The sequence below is a fragment of the Ambystoma mexicanum genome, chromosome 3p (assembly GCF_040938575.1).
Source record: "Ambystoma mexicanum isolate Mex_15411 chromosome 3p, UKY_AmexF1_1, whole genome shotgun sequence".
NCBI classification, from domain to species: Eukaryota; Metazoa; Chordata; class Amphibia; order Caudata; family Ambystomatidae; genus Ambystoma; species Ambystoma mexicanum.
Window position 1 is genome coordinate 774,483,210 of NC_090925.1, and position 15,704 is coordinate 774,498,913.

The 15,704-nt window shown below is 45.3% G+C and overlaps 1 protein-coding gene across 1 annotated transcript in view; it reads left to right on the forward strand.

Annotated features, from left to right (window-relative positions):
* The first annotated feature begins 1,495 nt into the window (after positions 1-1,495).
* Positions 1,496-15,704, forward strand: part of PFAS (phosphoribosylformylglycinamidine synthase) — a 786,527-nt gene continuing 772,318 nt past the window's right edge. The window contains exon 1 of the mRNA XM_069651729.1: positions 1,496-1,582. The gene's annotated coding sequence lies outside the window, so the exon portion shown is untranslated. The remainder of the gene's footprint in view (positions 1,583-15,704) is intronic.

Consider the following 15,704-nt stretch of genomic DNA (forward strand, 5'->3'; position numbering starts at 1 on the left):
GTCCCTTTCAGCACTGCTCGTACTGTGTGCGACATCCATCTCGCTGCGGCCTTTGTGCCCAAAGAACACCCTAGCATGTGCACTGCCTGAGTATTTGTTCTGTGCTTCCTGTTTGCCAAGAGTCTCGTTTCGCCTCCTCTAGGTAGGATGTCCTTGCAGCAGTGTAAAAGAAAGATTGAGACTGCCTTACTGCGATATTGTTAGCGTGTCCTGCTCTTTGGGGCCCAAACCAAGGTTGATTAGCTTCAATGTGGGTCGCTGCTGTCCACCCCCCCCCCGTTTCTGCTCCTTCCGACCCTCACTCATCACGATTGTATGTAGGCCAGTGTTCGCCAGGCAGCGGCCTGACCGGCCCACGACTGCCTTATTCACGCTTCCCCCACGTTAGTAACTGGGAGTCTCCTCCTGATGTAGCTGCCTCTCGGGCACAAGCACAGCCCATTCAGCTTTTTTTAAATCCTCTGGTGCAGATCCTGATCAAGTACGGCACCTTCAAGCGCAGTGTTGCTGTCCCCGCTTGCGGCCCAGTGTCCCTCTGGCAGCGGCATACACGGTGCATGCACTGCCCTTCCAACCCTCACTCACCTCCGGGTGTATGTAGGCCGGTGTTCTCCCAGGCCGCGGCCCAACCGGCACACGCACTACCTTATGCACTGTTCCTCCACGATTGGAACCGGGCGGCTTCTTCCAGTACAGGGGCCTCTCGGGCACAAGCCCTGCCCAATCCGCTTTTAAAATCCTCAGGTCCTGATCAAGTACGGCACCTGCAACTGCTGTGTTGTTGCATCGACCTCTTTCCAGCTGTATGACCACAGACATGCCAACATTCTGAAGCCCCTGAGAGGGAGATTTCAACACCGAAATAGGGAGAATGCATTTTCCCCATAGGAATGCATTGGGGATATTGTTATTTTAGGCGGGAGACAGTAAAAAAAATAGCTCTGCTTTTAATGAAAAAAACCGAGTAGCTCGCCATATACAGTTAATTACGGCCAAAAAAAACACATTTTTTTTTCTCATCATCCTGGATCACACGCTGAGCAGTAAAGTTATGCACATCTCCCTTCAATGTTCAAATCAGAACCCCTCACCTCGTAAAATCTGTAAAGTTACATAAATCATGGCAAGAGAATCCCTTTCTTCCTCTCTCTCCTTCCTTCCCGTCCCTCTTTTCTTTTCCTTTCCTTCCTTCCTTCCTTCCTTCCCCTCTTCCCTAGCCTCTCTCTGCTCGGCCATGAATAACTTCGGTTTGGAGGCGGGGTTGGGGATACTACTTACCAGCTAAGAAGACACCCAAAGAGCCACTATTGCTGCAACAAAAATCAAATTAGGAAAACAAACCAACGGGAACCTAAAAACACCAGCCGGTGCACAGCACAGAGTCGTCTTTCCTCCTACGAATAAATGTTACGACGACTTTAGGAATTTCAATCAGAAATACTTGAAATGCGTCATGACGCATTAAAGGCATTTCCGAAAGTGTCGGCATACTTTTAGACAAATATGTGTTTCAATTGATAATGGAAGTCACATAAGTCCTCGCTTTACCAAATGCTCTTTTTCAGTTGCTAGACAGCATCAGGTGAGTACATGTGATCCAGCTCTTGTAATTAATTTGATATGCTTTTCTTTTAGCATCTATTAACTTCGAGCATTCTCACCCCTTTGTTGTTATATTGGTAAGAGGGGCCCTTTTGTAATCTCTGGAAATGCACGTTGAAGTAAGAACCTGCAGCTGGAGCTGTAATTCGTACTCCACGCATGTTCAAATTGAAAATTGTATGCACGTGACTTTCTAAACTACACAGGGCAGCCTGTTGTTTGTATTGTAGACACAGTAGCTGCTCCGAAGCTCTTTTACGGTATAGTTCTTGCTCGGGAATGCTCGCAGACTCAGTAACTGCTGTGCAGCTACTACTCAGACCGTGGTCTGGTTTAAGTAGGGTGACCAGATTTAAAAAGTAAAAAACTGGGACAAGGGCAACTAACATAAAAGTAGGACTAACACTTGAAAGTGGCTATCAAGGCACTACACTTAAGGAGCGTTTGCAGGAGAAGGGAGTTTAATTGTTACTCTTCAAATAAACAATATTATAATTAATTTATCACAAACGAACGCTATCATAAGTTGTAAAATGCAGTATTCCCTCTGTGTGAGATCGTGCATTCCTGCCTGCCAGCTATGAAGACCTACTACAACAAAGGGATCACTGCAGTTTACAATCGGAACATAATCCTGAGAAAGGGGGACAGTGCACCAAGTACCTGGACGGTCCTGGCAAAACCAGGACGTCTGGTCACCTTAGGTGTAAGTGACTATATATAATATCTGTGCCGGCTAAGGATTGCAGACGTGTACTGTCTCCAGTGCCTACTCTGAAAGTAATGATTCCACAGGGCTAATGGCTGCAGATACGGTACTTTCTCTGGGTCTAAGGACCCATCTGCGGATAATAATTGGGGGCACAGTGTCTGTTTTAGGTCTAATATCTGCAGACACAGAATCAACACCCCGATGAATAGCAGCAGACACAACCTTCTCTAGCGCTAATGTTAAAGGCCCATCACATCCTCTGGCTGGAACGAATGAGTGGAGACACAGTACCTGCTCTCGAGCTAATGACTTGCGATACATAACTGCTCATCAGCTACATCTAACAATCGCTGCACTGGCGCAAATAATTACAGACCCTGTACTGGATCTGGGATACTGATTCCAGACAAAGTACTTGCCCTGGAACTAATGACGTTTGATAATAGCACCTGCTATTCCATTACATACAGAGGCGCAAGAAAACTACATTTCGGGGGTGGGCTGAGTGGTGATGGGAGTGGCCACTTCAGAAAATAGACAGGGCAGACTTGGAGGCTCCATCCCCACTGTTCAACCCCCCCCCCTCCCCACCTCCGGCATGGTCTGGTGTGGGGACCAACTATCAAATAGCATATTTTAAAGTGCAATATGCAGAAAGGTGATGGAAGTCTTTCTTGAAAGTAGCAGCTTTAAAGTTTGACTGCGTTTGTTAAAGTACATTTTTCTGAACAAGCATAGTAAAACTTAAACACCACCAGAAAGGCTTCCCTCCCCTCTCTGCCTAACAAAATGTAAGTGCGCACAGCCAGGTGTGAACCTAGGCTAAAATGTAGCCGGTGGCTAACCCTTCAAATTTTGGGAGAGGCGCTAACTTCAGAGACGGTGGAGGAGTGACACATTTACTGATGTAGGGGTAACTAACTAAATTATTCATTGTAATGAGACTATTCTAGTGCAGCTTCAATGTTACAATCAGTTAACGCTGTCCTTTAAGTCTGAAAGCACCCACTTCTTGCAGATCCTGAAGGTCCTAGAAAGTGTGAAAATGGCAAATGGTGTGCAATAAAAGACTAAATATCATAGCATAACAGGACATTGCCGAGTGCGGGGCAGTACTCTGGACCCCCAACCAACTTCAGTGGCTGGGAGCAACAGGGGAGAAAATGTAATGGTGGTTCTACCTCAGGTAATCCGCTATACTAAATTCTCTGGTGAACTGACTGGCTGGTGAGACTGTCTGCCTGTCAAATCAAGTGTTATGAGACTGGGGAGGGCCAGTGCAGCAGTAATGCAATTCTATATGACAGTATTGGAGCCACTAGCAGAGGAGCACCAGGGTACACCAATTTGTTCCTACACTTATTAAAACTGTCCTATTTTAAGGGTGTAAACGTAATCACTTAAAAGCACTCCAATTTTTGCAGTTGAAGTCAGGGTGAGATTACGTTATTTGTCCGGGATCACACACTTACGCTAAGCAACAAAGCAGGGATTTTAACCCACTCTGCAATTTGGGCACAGCCACCTTCTTCCATGCTTTACTTGGAACAAATATTTAAGCTTTGGGTGTCAAGACCTACAATAATACTGTCCCTACAATAATACTGTCCTATAGAGTTTACTTGCAAAATACACAAATTGCATAGTAAAGCATCATGACCATGTGTAAATCCTTATAGCAGCATGTTCGGCCAAAATAATATCAGTGTAGCTTTATTTTCCACATCCTGAATGGAAAATGATAAGATGCAAAAGGCAAAATATCTATTTACCCACTTTATTTTCAGCGCTTTAAGACACACAATAAAATAAGTTGTGTCATAAACTCAATTAGGTTTGGAGATTCGTCACAAACCTCCAACGTGGTGCTATGTATGGTTTTTAGAACCTTCAACTAAGGACATCAAAGCAAACTTTACTTTTTAGCATATTAATCTATTAGACATTATGGGTATGAAAGACCAAAAGAAATATTGAGGCTTAATACAACCAAAAATGAAATACGCCAATCACGAGTTCAGAGGTACATGTACAATTTTAATAGGCAGATAGCTATCTGGCTCCCAACACCACGCAGTGTGTACCAGCAGACACCGTGAGGGGAGAGAGTGCTGGACATTACAAAGACATCAACTTATATACTCTTTTCCCCAATCCCGGTTACATCGTCCAGCCCCTCTTCAAGTTAACAATTCAGTAGGATTCATACCCAGTTCACATTGCTAATACAGAATCAAATAATTATACATTGTTAAATGTTTTCCTTAAACACTAGACATGTTTTTATGCACACAAAATACAATGGTAACCTTTGTTTTGTTTTAAAGCTTAAAGTAAGTACAGTTTCAAGAAACAAACACAAAGGATTTCTGCAAAGGCACACTGTTTCCGCTTTTCAGCATTCTGTTCCACTGTTTGAATAAGGATGATACGATTGGTACAGACAACATCTAAATTGAGGTTCAGTTCAGCTTCAAGGTTTCTTAGTGCAGGACAAACATTCTGCTTTCGGCAGCCTCAACATGTTGACACAGTACAAAGTTAATTTTTTTCTGCTGGAGGCGAAAACAAAGTTTAACATGAGACAGAAAGCAGGAGTTAATCAAAAATGGCAGATGATTCTAAAATGGTGGCATAGTCCGCTTTTATTCAGGTTCATTCGGATGCGGTTTTCAGTGCATTACGAATGTGCTTAGGCCAGTTTTCATTATGAGGCAGTAGTTATGAGAAATATGGTTTTACAAACCCTCCTTTTGGCCTAAGCCAAGAGCATAACTCCAACATTTGTACTATTCAAAGACCACTTATCTTCATCAGAGCAACATTGTATGCAACAACACCAGAACAGAAAAATGCCAAGGATTACCATTAAGACTGCACAGATTTTCCAACCCCAGGATAGCAACACGTCCCAAAACCATGTACTAATAATCCATTTTCCTTCTGGAACGTGTACTTCAGTACTTAAGACATGTAAATTCCGAATTGCCTTAAATATGGTGGGGGAGGATTTGGGTACAAAAAAACGCAACATGCAGATCCCACCATTTTGCATACCCCACCACGCTCAGCTAGAATGATGTCTAGCAACATCCTATATTGAATAGCCACTAATCTAATGGACTTTTGTTCTAATGTCGTGTTATACAAAATGTCAGTGGTCCTATTGATAGTTTTCTCCAGTACCCTTGCCAATCTCCTAATATCTTCAGAATTCATTATCTGTCCCCAGAATGGCACAAAGGATTTGGCAACATCACCCAAGACTTGTGAAGGAGTATCACCATCCCCATCCCTCCTGAGACGAGTTTTAGAAATATCAGCGGTGGTGGCAACATATACTCCTGGTAACAATATACCCAAGTAACAAGTACCTTCCCAGTCCCTGGGTAACCACGGATATGCCTCATTGCCGCAAACAAAGTGAACAGGATCTCCTACAAAGGTCTAAGAGCGCATTCCCTCGCATGCCGCCTACACTTGTCCAAAGGTTTGGCCACCGCTACTATGCGCTCCTTGCCCACTCATACCCCGCTCCCCTACCTGTTAGGAACCTCCGCTTACGATCGCGTATCGTACCAGCTCCGATGCCACAATACGCCCCGCCCACCAACTACCGCAACCTCAGAGTCTCAAGTAGGTTCCCACGCAGAGCCACCCACCTACACACTCGTGTGCGCAGATCAGAAAACTGTTTCAGATTCGCTAACTGCACTGAACATTACTGTGCAACTAAGCTCACGTATAATGCCTATAAAGCAGAGACTCTAAAGCTCCACAAGGAGGTTACTACTCACGATAGTTACCCTACCTACCATCATGGTTCTGCACGCCCCTCACCCACTGATGCCGCCACTGTTCCTATGCCCATCGAACTGCCTGCACCTATTGTTGCCACTGTGCCTATGCCCACTGAACTGCCTGCACCCACTGTTGTTGCTACTATGCCTATGCCCAATGAACTGCCTGCACCTATTGTTGTTGCCACTGTGCCTATGCCCACTGAACTGCCTGCACCCACTGTTGTTGCCACTGTGCCTATGCCCGCTGAACTGCCTGCACCTATTGTTGTTGCCACTGTGCCTATGCCCACTGAACTGCCTGCACCTCGCACCACAACACAACCTACACTACAACCTTCTGCCCATATGCTAAAGTGTGCACTAGTTAATGCTCGCTCTATTCCTGCGCATCCCCTCGACATCCACGATTTGATCACCAAAGACAACTTGGACATACTTGCCATCACAGAAACCTGGTTAAACGATAGCTCAGGACCTGCCCTCTCCCTAGCCATCCCCGCAGACTTTGCTATCTTCAGGAAAGACCGCACCAACCAGAGAGGATGCGGCGTCGCCCTCATAGCCAAGAACTCCCTTAGCATTAGGGAATCACCAGCACACCAGGGACTAAATGGACTCGACTGTGACGACCTCCCACTTAAAATCAATGTGTCACACACCTGCACCATCAATCTGCATATTGTATACCGACCACCTGGCCCCTGCACTGACTTCCAAGATTCCATTGTCCATGCTCTATCGGACAACATAAAAAAACATCCCAAACCATCCTCTTGGGTGACCTCAACCTAGGCCTCAATGACCCAAGAGACCAGCACGCTAAAGCGCTCAACAAAGCCCTTACCAATCTCGGCTTCACGCCTACCATCACTGAACCCACCCACATCAAAGGACGCACCTTGGACTGGATTAGCCAGCACAACTGCTCCATCCTGGTCACCGCCAATACCCACCTCCCTTGGTCTGACCACCACTATATGGTTCTAGGTCATTTGGTCGAATCTAAATGGTCGACCGGACAAATGGTCGACACCAAAAGGTCGACAGGTCAAATGGGTGATTTTTTTTTTTTTTAAATTATTTTTTTCACTTTTTTGGGGGGGGGGTCCCCCAACCCCCTTTTTTTTGCTAAAACCCCCTTTTTTCCTAAACGAAAACCTAAAAAATATATATATAAATTTAAAAAAAAATTCGACCAAATTGTCAGCCATTTGTCTGTCGACCATTTGACTAGACACCCCACTATATCCAATTCAACCTCGCCACTATAAAAGACTCCGCACCCACTCTGACCCCCTGCCCAGCAGCACTCGCCAGGAGTTCACGTAAACTCACAGTAGAAAAGCTGGCACCGTTCCTAATGATCCCCGCGATACAAACGCCCACCTCCGACAACCCAGAAACTCTCGCAAGCACCTACAAAAGTGTCATCACCAAAGCCATAGATGCAATTGCTCCCCTATCCCTCAAGAAAGCCAAGAAAATTAAGCACTCCAATTCGTGGTTCTCCAATGAGCTACTCGAGCAACGCTCAGAAAAAAGATCCGCTCTCTCCACATGGAAAGCCAACCCCTCAGAAATAAATGGGGAAGCCTTCAAAATCATCTCCAAGTCATAAAAACAATGTCATCAAACCCAAAGCCCTCTCATTCAACACTAGAATCAATGACGCCAAATCCAACTCCAAGGAAATTTTCTCCATCTTCAGAGAATTGGAAAAACCTGCGACTCCTCCCCCTATGCTTATCAAGGAGGCCAAGTGGTGTAACAGCATTCAATCTGCAATGCTAGACAAACTTGACACCCTGCAGGCCAAAATCACTGGCCACTAAAAAATGCTAGAAAAGCTAATAGCTAGCCAGCATAGTAAAATGCATGCCTCACCAGCACTTAAATCCCCCCCCCATTCGAATTTAGAGACATCACGGAAGCTGAAGCCATCACCCTGCTTAAGTCCTTAAAACCCTCCAACTGCAAAGGCGATGCCTGCCCTGCCGAACTTATCAAAGAATCCGCTCACGCCCTTGCTCCCTTTATCACTGCCTTCATCAATGCCTCCTTCATATCAGGTATTGTCCCTAAAGATCTCAAAGAAGCCTGGGTACGCCCATTAATCAAAAAACCAACACTCGACCCCACTGTCCCCGGTAACTACAGACCAATCACCACAGTCCCATTCCTGCTATAAATTCTCGACAAAGCAGCTTATATGCAAGTCCAAAAACACCTCGAAGAAAGCCAACTCCTTGGCTTGCACCAATCAGGTTTCCGCACCAAGGTACGGAATCAGCCCTCCTCGATCTAAAAAACCAAATGGACGACTTGAGGGACTCAGGCAAACCTGCACTTCTCCTACTCCTCGACTTATCCGCTGCGTTCGACTTGGTCGACCACAACACACTGTGCCGCCACCTTGCCTCTGCAGCCAACTTCTCACACAAAGCACGCGACTGGATCACCTCCTTTCTCCAAGGCAGGCTATGAAAGTCTTCTCGGACTCGGCCACCGCCGCACCCAGCCTACGTACATGTGGAGTCCCACAAGGGTCTTGCATAGCACCTACTATCTATAACTTGTTCACCAGGCCACTATTGAGCATCCTGGACGTCATGGGTATTTCATACACCAATTATTCGGACGATACGCAGGTGTTAATCCCTCTCACAGGTGACTACAAGACTGACATGGGCAATTTTACGAACATATACTCAACCATCCAATCATGGATGGCAGACAACTGGCTCTGTTTAAATAGTGAAAAGACAGAACTCCTACTCATAGGCTCACCTACCACCCTGGGTAACCTCAGTCAGGAATACGCCTCCTTCACCATCGACAATACACCTATCAAAGTGTCTGACCACGTTAAAAGACTGGGCGTCTACCTGGACTCAAACCTCACCATGGACAGACAAGTAAATGCTATCTCCACCTCATCAGCCTACTACGCCAAAATCATTAATGCAGCCAGACCTTTCCTCTCACAACATAAATGCCTCACCATAGCCAGAGCCATTATTGGCTCTAGACTAGATTACTGCAACGCCCTACTATCTGGAACGTCATGCAAAAACCTCTCTAAACTGCAAATAGCGCAAAACAATGCCCTCAGGGCAGCCACTGGGACGTCAAGGAAAGATCTCATCTCTGAAATCAGGAGACAAGTCCATTGGCTCCCAGTCAAACAGAGAATCACGTTCAAAACTCTTTCACTGGCACACAAATGCCTCCACAATACTGCCCCTCCATACCTTGTTCAAAGGATTGTCAAACACACGGCCGTAAGACCCCTTAGGGAGGGTTATTCCAACCTTATCCAGGTGCCCAAAACCAAAATAATCCGTGCAGGAGGATCTAGCTTCCCTACGATAGCTACCTCACAGTGGAATGCCCTCCCGCCTAGCCTCAGAATGATTAAATCCCACCTTGCGTTCCGCAAAGCACTCGAAGCATATCTCTTCACTTAACCAACATAACATGCTATGTTTTCTGTGTTTTGTATGCTCAAAGAAAATTTACTAACTGTATCCTGTAACTAAGAGACCTTCTGGTCATATGTAACCACACCAATGAAAATTCTTTGCAAATTCTTGTAATAAGCGCCACGATGCCCCTGGGCTGTACGTGCGCTCTACAAATGCGAATAAATGAATAAAAATCCTCACTAGTTAAAACTGCAATATTTGTACATCCCTCAAATGTACCCATTGGTTGAGAACCTTCCCTTTGTATGCAGAATGGAACAGAGTTTGGACTATGATTGATGGTATAGGAAGGAGGCATAGCATCCCTATTGCCTACAGGAGCCATCTTAAAGGACATCAATGACTGAAAAGGTCTAGAGAGTCTGTCCGAAGGCCTAATAGAAGCAACATTTAGCTTGCTCCTATTAGTAAACAAAGAACATCCTAAAGGTGGTAAGACTCGTTTCTCAAATTCGTTAAGATTGGTCCCGTCAAAATTCCCAGTGACACTATCATTCCATTGACCAAAGAATAATGCCCTGAGTGTGGCATAACGGGCAGTAGTTAAAGGAGTTGGATGTATATACCACCCCAGTCCCTATTCGGGCGCCATCTGAAAGACCAAAAGAAATATCGAGGCCTAGTACCACCAAAAATAAAATACGCCAGTCACAAGTTCCGAGGTACATGTACAATTTTAATAGGCAGATAGCTATCTGGGTCCCAACACCTTGCAGTGTGTACCAGCAGACACCGTGAGGGGAGAGAGTGCTGGACATTACAAAGACATCAACTTGTATACTCTTTTCCCCAATTCCGGTTACATCATCCTGCCCCTCTTCAAGTTAACAATTCACTAGGGTTCATACCCAGTTCACATTTCTAATACAGAATCAAATAATTATACATTGTTCAATGTTTTCCTTAAACACTAAACATGCTTTTCTGCACACAAATACAATGGTAATATTTTTTTAAAGCTTAAAGTAAGTACAGTTTCAAGAAACTAACACAAAGGATTTCTGCAAATGCACACGATTTCAGCTATTCAGCATTCTGTTCCACTGTTTGAATAAGGATGATACTATTGGTACAGACAACATCTAAATTGAGGTTCAGTTCAGCTCCAAGGTTTCTTAGTGCAGGACAAACATTCTGCTTTTGGCAGCCTCAACATGTTGACACAGTACAAAGTACATTTTTCTCTGCTGGAGCCGAAAACAAAGTTTAACATGAGACAGAAAGCAGGAGTTAATCAAAAATGGCAGATGATTCTAAAATGGTGGCGTAGTCTGCTTTTATTCAGGTTCATTCGGATGCGGTTTTCAATGCAATGGGAATGTGCTTAGGCTAGTGTTCATTATCGGGTGGAATTTATGTGAAATCTGGTTTTACGGGTATGAACACATTTTCAAAGGGTGCTTTATTGTGTTGCTCGCTTTAACTGTCACAGATTTGCAAGGTAACTGGTGGTCTTTCAGTTGGAAATTCACCATCATGCATAAGAAAGGCTATGCTGCTGATGACAAAATAAATGCGTTGTCGAGTTCATTACAGAACTGGCTGCAGAGCCAGGGATGCAGCCTGTGTGTTTTGGGGTGGGGGCAGTGACTCTGGAAAACGGGCAGTGCTTGATCATCCGAGCCGAGCAGATAGTAGATTTCCCTCGGAAGAAACAAAATGCGCCCAGAAACATGTTTCTGATCCTTTGAACTGTTCAAGGGCACAAAAGCCCAGCCCAATAGCTAACATTTTGGTGGATGGGGGTAAGGGCTTCAGCCCGGTCGGCTCAATGACGTTGCACGCCTGGTTACATATGACAGAATACCTGCCCTGGAGCTTATAACCACAAACACAATACTTGCTCTGCGAGAATGATGGCATGCACAGTATGTACTCTGGGGCTAACGATTCCAGTCACAGTATCTGCGCTGGAGCTTATGGTATTTACACAATACCTGCTCATGAGCAAATCTGGTGTTAATGATGGCCGAAACAGTTGCTGATGGAATGCTCATTCACTTCACTTTCGACAAAAAGGTGGTGAACCGTGCACAAAGGACATTATGTGTGCATCATAGTTGTGCATATTGAGGGGCTCTTTTCCCACCAAATGCACAACTGCGCATGGCAGAGGGTGGAAAGGGGGTTCTGGGAATTTTCAAGTAAACCCCAATTTTCAAAAGAGGTGCACTTTTCAAAGCACAGGGAAAAAATAAATGTCCCTGTGCCTATTTGGAACAGGTGCAGGGGGATATAAAACGTATGGAAAGGTCACTTCTGATCCTCTTGTGCAATGAGTGAGTGAATGCTGTGTGTGAATAAGCGAGTGAATGTTGAGTCAAAGAATGTGGGTGTTTTTATGCTGGGCCAAGGAGCTGATTTTGGCTGGTGAGGGCAGCACAGTAACAATGCACTTTTTTAAATGTATTTTATTGGTATTATTGACAGTAACAAAGCATGTAACCCCCCTCCCCATCCTTTGTTGCCCCCCACCTTCTCTCTTTCCCCCCTATACCTCTCGATCCCAACACATGCAACCAACAACCCACCCAGTCCTGGCCCCCCTCCGAACTTCCTGAGTCCATAAACTCTGTAGATGGCTCCTGGTCCCAAGTTTCTTTGAGTTTCCAGTGTATGGGCCCTTGCACCGTTGAGGACCCTGCCCCTCATAGTCCTCGCCTCCCCTAGAAACTTCAGGCATATCTCCTCCCATCTCATGCAAAGGCATCTCCACCATGTGGAGCGAGTACTCCCAGCAATCAAATTTTCTTCGGGCACCATGTGGTCTGCGAGTCCCGCTGCAGGTGATGCAGGACAATGTCCCAGGCCGGGAGAAACCTTTGGTGATCCCCTTGAATCAAATAGGTCACCCACTCGAGTGCCACAAACTTACAGATTTTACTAACCCATTTTTGTTCTGTGGGGCCAGCTTTTTGTTTCTATTTGTGTGCACCACAAGCGTTGCTGCCACTATCAGGATGACGTATGTCTTTCTTGAGCTTTCAAGAGTAGATTTTCCAGAACCCCGCCCCTTCCCAGGATGGCAACCGCTATGTTGTCCGGCATCTGACTACCAACAATACTATTCATTGATGCACAGATCATGTCCCAATAAGGCTGTATAAGAAACAGTGAGGCATGCTCTTTCCACTAGTTCATTTTGTCATACTTCCAATCTAGTATGTAACAAGTTTGTTATTCTGTGGCCTGGATAAGTCAGCCTGTAAAGAACCTCTACGAGTCCTAGATGGGCTAGGTCAGGAGAGAAAGGCAGCCCAAAGGTATAGGTATTGCCATCAGACAAAGCACAAATATAACATTTGCTTCTGTTTTTCTATGCGGTTCAGTCTGATACTGCTGTTTTATGTGTTAACATTTTTTCTTTTTTCTTTTCCCAACATTATGTTACGTTTTCTAACCGGAATGACAGCGCCGGCTCATCCGCGGCATTCACGCGAAGAAGAGCATACTCGCAAGCTCCCCTCTGGAATCGATACAGGTTGCCATGGCGCTTGTTTACATGCCGGCGCGTCTCGTGTCAGCTGGCACCTTGCAGGTGTATGGAACGCGCACCTAAACCACGCCCCATGTACTTTAAAGCACTGCTGCTAATTGTAGTGTTACTCTCCTTGCGGTTACGTTCCGTTTTCCCTTCTGACACCCAGTCAGTGCTCTATTTTGATCTTCTGGTTCCCGACGCTTGGCTATTCTATTTGGACTGCATTTGGATACTCCTTTTGTTTTGGTTATGCCCGCTGCTTTACTGACCCGGACTCCTTCAAGGACTGCCTGCCTTTTTCCTCAGTGACTTCCTAGGTCTTCGGCCCACTAAGGTAATTGGTTGTCCTCAGTACTAGTCCCTGGTCTCTTTCTTGTTCCTGAGGCCATTTCACTTGCTATTATCCTGAACTGTTCATACTGGATTCCACCGTTAGCCTTTCCTTTTGAACTTGGTTTCTACATCCTTTTGGACTTCAACATTCTACAGTGAACTACTCACCAAGTGCATATTGACGCTTTCCGGTACATGCACCAACCCGTCACTAGTGCGTCCCCTGTGCCGCCCGGGTTACTCTCCTGTACTAACCTTCCTCTTTTTTAAATTTTATCCTTTCGTTGTTTCCCTCCATTTGGACTTCATTAATTCCTGCCACTTCTCCCTTCAGGTCTGTGTTTGAATTACTTACCCATTTATTTCTGGGATGCTCTGGTTTATTACATTGATGTAGAGGGTAATAGTTTATTTTCTTTTGTAGGTCAATCCTATAGCAGATTCCACTCCTCAAACCACTCCTAGGTACTCCTTAGTACTATTGTTTTCTTTCATTCCTTCATACCTTAGCTCCTTTAACCATCTTTGTATTCCTTTGCAGCATTGGTTGGCGGTGTGTGTTCTCCCCGCTCTTTTAGGCGATTGGCAATTCTGCCTGTTAAGGTTGAAACAGCAGAGAGGCACATCGCAGAAAAGAGCCCCTCCTTGAGGAAGCCTCAATCTTAGAATTCAGGGGATGTCGGGTTACCAGAGGCTGTCTTGTGAATATCTGTGGAAACTACAGTCTCCAAGGTCGCCCATCTACAGGCAGTGATCGATTACCGGAGCGGTGAGTAACAAATTAAATGTTTTTCTTCTTTTTTATAATTATTTCAAACATTGATTATTCTTTTCCACAAGTAAGTATAAATGATAAAAGAGCAAACTTTAGTGCAGCATAATTAGTTGTAGCATCTATGTAGCATTCACACAGTTAGAGTTGAAATCATGTGTGCGTTTTGAGTATGTCCTAATTGTGGTCATATTGCAGTCTCAAGAAGTGGCCAATGCTGTAAGTTAAATGAGGACCAATGCAGGGTAACATTTCGAAATGACCAATCCTAGGATTAAACTGCAGTTTGTTTTACTTTTGACTGTACAACAAATGCTTGTGTGGTTTTTGATTTTGATGTTATGTCTTGATGTTTTGTAACACATGACCGTCCACTAAAGTTTGCAGTGTTATCGTGTATACTTACTTGTGGAAAAGAATAATCAGTGGTTGAAATGTTTGAAATAATTATAAAAAAGAACATGGTCAAGTTCACCCCCTGCACCAGCTCATCCCATGAGTCCCCCACTAGGGCCCATATCGTGCTACAGTACATGTTTGCTGGCCTATCTCCCTTGGGTCGCCACAACGCCTCATCCAGCGACTATCGCACCACTGCTTTGTCCATTGGACACCAGACCATCCCGCGATCGCCCCAGAACTAATTCCGGACCACTCTGATTTGAGCCACAAGGAAATGGAGACCGATGTTTGGCGCTCCCAGCCCTCCCCTGCTTCTGGGAGATATTAGCATCTGCATAGCTACCCTGGGTCTCTTGTGGTTCCAAATAAGTTACCCCACATGTTTTTGGAAGGTCCTGAAGAAACCTCAGGGAACCAACCCCACTGGCAGGACCGTGACATGGTACAGGTTTTTTGCCAAAATCACAATTTTAAGGGCATTTATCCTCCCCATCCATGATATTGATAAGAGCACCCATTCCGCCAGCAGCCTGTGCAGCTTTTCTGCTAAAGGCGGGTAGTTAGCACGGTAAAGAGCACCCAGAGAACCAGTAATCTGGACCCCCAAATATCTAAACCCCGCAATTCCAGAACCTTTTCTGAGGGGATGGTCAAGTTTAATAACTGACTTGTGAGCATTTATTTTTAACCCTGCCACCTCCCCCAAAGTTCATGCGAGATCCCTGGAAATGAGGTTTCTGGTTTGGTGATCAAGAGGAGCATGTCATCAGCAAACGCTGCGACTCTATGCTCCTCACCCCCAAAGGGAATTCCCTTAATATCCCGGGAGGCCCTAATGCTGGCCAAGAGCGGCTCCAGGTGGATGGCATATAAGTGCGGGGAGAGCGGGCAACCCTGCTTAGTGCCTCGTGAGACCTTGATCCTCTGGGAAAGTTGCTGTTGATTGCCAGGTGCAAGGAGGTAGTTCAGTAGTTGGCTCTTACCATTGAAAGGAATTTAGAACCGAATCCCATAACCTCCATGTTATGGAAGAGGAATGGCCATTCGACCCGGTTAAATGCCTTCTCGGCATCCAACACTAGTATAAGTGCACGGGTTCTAGATTTATTTACAT